Source organism: Gavialis gangeticus, unplaced genomic scaffold (genome assembly GCF_001723915.1).
Source record: "Gavialis gangeticus isolate Ggan-Ray unplaced genomic scaffold, GavGan_comp1, whole genome shotgun sequence".
Taxonomy (NCBI): domain Eukaryota; kingdom Metazoa; phylum Chordata; order Crocodylia; family Gavialidae; genus Gavialis; species Gavialis gangeticus.
The window spans coordinates 103,106,543-103,112,511 of NW_017729024.1; positions in this window are offsets into that span (position 1 = coordinate 103,106,543).

The following is a 5,969-nucleotide window of genomic DNA, read 5'->3' on the forward strand; positions in this document are numbered from 1 at the left end:
TCCCCAGCCAGAACTGTACGCATGTGTGGTAACTGGGCGTTATGGTGCCTCCTACCCGCCTTTCACCAGGGGATCCTCGGTCCTGGCATTTATGGGGCTGCCATACCATCAGCAGTCCCACCCGGCCTCCCGACCCTGGCAGAGTGCAGTTTTAGTGGTCATGCCCAGGACCTGGGGCCTCCTCCTTCCCCATAGCCCCAGCTCATACCTCCAAGTTTGTCCTGGCATGGGATCTCAGCAGGGACATGTTCTTCCCCTGCTGACTGGTGATACAGTGAATGCTGCCTCCAGCTCTGAGAGTGGGGTATTAAATAGTTTTTTAAAAAAAAGGAAATAGGTGCAGATGGAAAGAGGAGGGTGGCACTCATTCCATCTGCACATGGAGCTTGGGGAACTCCAGCAGTGGGAGGCTCACCTTCAGGAACACCAGCTGCTCCACCAAAGCAGGATCCAAGGAGGTATGGTGGAGTGTCACAACACCCCCAGCAATGATGAACACGCTCTCACTCGAAACACTGCTTGGTGGAAAGGAGGGGTGTTGCCAGGCAACCATGGCCAGATCCTGTCACACCTGCCTGTGGCTTGGGTTGGAGTCCAGCAGCTCCATCTCCTTGGCAAGGTAGGTAGCCACTGAAGCCTCTGTGCTACCTGGTGTGTTTGGACCCCAGCATTGGAGCCATGCCCTTGGCCCACATTGGCAGTGGCTGGCATGGAGGAGACGGTCTGGAGCTGGTGCTGGTGCTGGTGCCTGTGGCGGAATGCTGGGAATGGGAAAGTGGATCCCGCTCTTCCACATCCCCTCGTCTCTGCCCTTCTGCCTCCCTGACTGTTCACCAGCACCTCCATCCAGTGATCAAGGGTTTTGGTGCTGCCAGTGCACATGCTCCCCTTCACCCTCAGGTCGCACATGCCCGCCAGCATGTGAACCGTACTGGACCACAACAGATCCAGCCATTTTTTGATATCCCCCTTCAGCCTCCTCACCAGTGCTTGCATGTCTGGTGACAGCAGCTTGCCCCAGCCAGGAACATTGATCCCTTGGAACTTCTCTATTTGGTTCTCAAATTCCCTCACTACAGGGATCATCTGGCTAAGGAGAACTAAGGAGGGCATCACCAGCACTGAGGGTCTCAGTGACCTTGAGGAATGGCTTGAGGAGCACCAAGATCTGGGAGATGGCATCTCACTCAGTTTTGTTAGGGGGGCCGCTGATTCCAAATTCCCTGAGCAAGGTCAACTCATGAATGTCCTTCTGCTGCTTCACCAGCCTTTCCAGCATCAGATTTGAAATCAGCTGGGTGGTAGTGACAGCATCCTCACTGGCAGCCCTGTCCCCTTCCAAGATGTCTCTGATTATGAGGTGCAGCTTGTGTGCCACACATCAGATGCCAACAAAGTTGGCATCGCAGACCACCTTGACCATATTGGCCCCATTGCTGGTAACCATGAACCCGCAGGTGAGCTTGCCCTGCCCAATGAGCCATGCCTGCACCATGCGGTTCATGGCCACCATGATCTCCCTTGCGATGTGGGACTCATCCATCACCTCGGCTTGAAAGAGAGCCCACCAATGCCCTGACTGATTGCACCAGTGCCCTGTGAGGAAGAGGTAGGTGTGATCTCCACCCCGGCTGCTCCAGATGTCCGAGGTGAAGTGCAAGGCTACCTGCGGCCCTGCCTTGCACAACTCCTCCCTCAAGTACTTCCTGCATGCCTCATACAGGGAGGGCACCACCGTCCTGCTAAAGGTGCTGCATGCAGGCACTTGGTAGGATGGGGCCACAAGTGCCAAGAGCCTCCTGAACCCTGGCCGCTCAACTAAGGAGAAGGGCTGGCCATCTAGAGCAAGCATCTCTCCAGTGCTCTGGGTGACCTCACTCACCCTTGCAATGTCCCCCCCACCTTTTTCTGAGGCTTTCCCCCACCGCTCCAGGGTAGCCTGCCTCTGTTTCATGGGGATGGAGGCTTTGGAGTGAGCGGGGAACTTCCCTTTGGGCATGCTCCCACTGGTGCCAGGCTGAGGAGGAACAAGGCCAAAGGGTTGCTGCCTCCTGAGATGCAGCAGCATCGCCATGGTGGTGAAGTTTTTCACCTCCTTGCCCCAGCTGATTTGTCTTCAACATTGCTGGCAGATAGCGTACTTGGGATCATCTGCCACCTTAAACTGATTCTATACTACACTACCCACCTGCTTCTGGGTTGAGGGTGGGGATACTGCCTTATCCCCCTCCTCAGCAGGCCAAGGCACAACAACAGGAGGAGCTGACTCAGCTGAGCCACTTGCCTCCACAACCTTAACCTCCTCTGAGGTGCTTCCCAGGGAAGGAGACCTGGCTTTAGGGAAACTTTGAGGGGTGTGGAGCACAAACTCAGATTGCCCCTTAGTTCCCAGAATTTCTTTTGCTAAGATGCTCAGGTCCCCTGCTTCCAGATCCAGCTCCTCCTCTGGCACTGGGAGGCTCATGCTGGGAGATGAAATTGGGGTGTAAGAGACTGTCATTCTGCTGCTGGTGACTATTTCTGGTGTTAGGGGAGGTGGTGCAGGTGGAGGCACAGGTACTGCTCCCACCTCCTTGCTCTCACTGGCAGCAGAAGACTCGTGGCTGCCAGGAAAGAGGATATATGTATGTTGGGGGGGGGGGGAACTTGCAGCTCTAGCTCTCCCCCTATCCCTTCTACCCCTCTCCCTCCCCTGCCAGAAGACCTGGCACCTGCCTTTCCAGCATGCTTCATATTAATCTTTCCTGTGCTGAAAAATGGGTCTGTGTGTGGGTACAGCTATAATATCTCTTCTTCTCTGTGTGTACATAACTAACTAATAATATCTCTCCTTTTTCTCTGATTACTGTGTGTCTGACTTCTTCTTCTGTGTTGTGATATTAATATATCTTTTTCATCTCTGTGTATGTGTGTGAGTGTGTATAATGTATGTGCTTTCCTACACAGTGATGGATCACACTGCCAGGGAAAACACAACTTTCTTTTTAAAAAGTGTGTGTGTGGGGAGGGGGGGAGGAAAACAAGAACAATAAGGGGTTTTGGGGGGAAGAATAAGTTGAAAGAAATGGATACAGATAAGTAGAGGGAACCTAGGCAAGGTCAATTAGTAAACCGTATCCAATCCTTTCCAAGAACAGAAACTAGCAGGAGATTGACTAGGAAGCCAAGCCAGTCCAGTACCTTTCAGATGCTGTTGCTCAGGCAGAAACAGCTCACAAAAGGGACAGAAAGGCTGCAGATAAAAATCATAGTCACGCGGCAGCTACAGATGTCAGTCTTTCCCCGCCTGCTCCCCCTCCCTCTTCTCAGTTTCTGTTCCCCTGAAAGACTGGCTTCCGAATTTTTTTCTGAATTGATTCAGAGGGTTTTTTCCTCCTGATTCAATTCAGATTCGGTGATTCAGCCTCTGAATTGGGCTGAATCTTCTCTGAATTGAATTGGTGACCAAAGTTTCACACACCCCTACTTTGCACTTCCGGTAACCTCATGCCCCATCCAGCCCCTCCACCACCTGACACCACCACCCAGAGCCCAGGGCTGACACCCCACCCCACCATGCCTCCAGCCCTGGCATAAACTTTTCCACCCTGACTCAAATTGCTGCAGTCCCAGGTGCACATGTAGATGCTGCACCTGGGAATAGTTTACTCCAACTCAAACTTTATCTAATTAAAGAAACTTAAAAACACACCAACATGTTTTTCACCCTAATCTCTTTCTATTGATCTCTGTCTTAGCTGTTACCATCACTAGTTAGAAAAAAAGTACACAGAAGTGTGACTTCTAAGTTGACAGTACCCCTTTAATTTACTATATATTTTAATATTATAATCTACCCTGAAAGTCTCTGATCTTATACATAAAAATCTGGGTTTAAATTCTCCTGAGTTGCACCAATGCAAAAACCATGAATTTCAGTAGAGTATACAAGGGTAATTTAGAGGAAAGTTTAACTCTGGGCCCCCTGACTAGGCACAAAATGTCCTCCAGAGCAGTAGCTAAAAGAGGTACAAACACTGACTGAGGTTCTGAACAGCTGATAAATGGTAGATGTAGCTTTTCCCTGCAGTTTATTTTCCATGGCTATATGGATTTTGTTTGTGAGTACAAGGCTATTACTAAAACTGCCATGACTTCCATGCTTATTTTTCCATTGTCTACTCTGATTTGCTCCCATAGTTTTCTCCTTAACTTTTCACCGACTCTTTCCCCTTGCCACACAAATATGCTTTAGTCGCTTCCATCTTTTAACACCCACAATTAATTACCTGTAACCTGAGCATCATTTTTGGCTTAGACTTCTCTTTCTAGATCCTCACACCCAGGGTATAGCTAAGCCTTCCAGATTTTTTTTCTGCATAATGCCTCTTGCAAATGCCTCTTCTATTCATTTAGACAGCTAAAATGTTTGTCTAGGCTTTCCTCTAACACTTTCATTACTAATTCAGTCTTATCTTTGATTACAAATGCAGTCTTGTCTTTCTTTTATTTGCTCAGATTGTGGCTGCAAAGATTATGTTTGTTGCCCATTGCTTTCACCAGGAGGCCCCCTTTTCACCCCTTCCTTCTTATTCTGTTAGGAGCTCTTGTCTTCACTTTCAAGGTCCTTCATGATTCACCTCCACCCTCCATCTCTCGTTCAGTACTGAGATGATAACTCCTGCCTCTAATCAGCCCATGTCAGCCTCCACACTTGTGATCACGACCCCATAAACATCTCCAAAGTACCTCATCCTCCTTCAATTCTTTCCCTAAAGCTCCCTTTTGCCCTTTTGCCTACAAAAAAATCTTTATAACTTGTTGCTGATGTGCCCAGTCTCTTTGTGGTACATGCAGGATTCAGATACCACTATGACATGAAGGATGCAGTTGTGTTTCAGTCTCCCCCAAAGGTTCTCAAGAGAGTTGTGAAGGCAGCTCAAGTCTGTGCCTTGATTGTTAGTCACACTCTGAGTGAAGGATCTAGTGTCTTATTTTGCTCTTCAGGTGATATTTCAAGGTAAGGAGCATATCAATCTCCCTTTTTCTCAGAACTTATGAATTTAGTGCAGTATGTCCAATTCAAGGGTCATTAGAAAAACCTGGGAGGCTTAAGAGGAGACTTTGGCAAAAAAAGTTTTTTAAAAAACCCTAATATATCAGAGTTAAATATAAGTCCATTTAACATCCAGTACTTTTCCGAGCTTGTTTTGTCACTTGTTCTATTTATTGTAGATATTTGGCTTATATACAAGTTTTCTCTTTCTCTAGGATATGATTGTTAAAGAGCCCTTAATTTACCCTTCCCTTTTGTTCTTACAAATAATTACGAAGGCTGGGTTATTTTCAGGTCAAGGGTAAATGAAGACATTAAGCAGTCTAATTACCTTATATCTGTGTGAAGCCAAGTAGTTATATATCTTCATTTCCAACTGCAAATTACTGTGCCTGAAGTTATTGTTGGGTATAAATATGATGTGAGCAAAAGGCAGATGTGGATTTAAAAGCCAGATGATGGTCATTATCAGGGATCCTGGTTTTCTCTGATTAAAAATTGCAAATTATCTGATTAAAAACCCAAAATACGTGATAAAAATTAAGGCCCCCCCCCCCAGCTTCATAGTTTCATAGTTGGTAGGGTCGGAAGGGATCTCTGCAGATAATCAAGTCCAACCCCCTGCCATGGCAGGAAAAAGTACTGGGGTCAAATGACCCCAGCAAGGTGTTCATCTAGCCTTCTCTTAAAGACCCCCAGGCCAGGAGCCAGCACCACTTTGCTTGGAAGTTGGTTCCAGATCCTAGCTGCCCTGACAATGAAGTAGCACCTCCTGATCTACCCTTTGCCAGCTTGCGACCGTTATTTCTAGTTACTCCTGGTAGTGCTTGGGGGAACAGGGACTCCCCCAATGCCTACTGGTCCCCTCTTACTAGTTTGTAACAGGCCACTAAATCCCCCCTCAGCCTTCTCTTGTGAAGGCTGAACAGGTGTA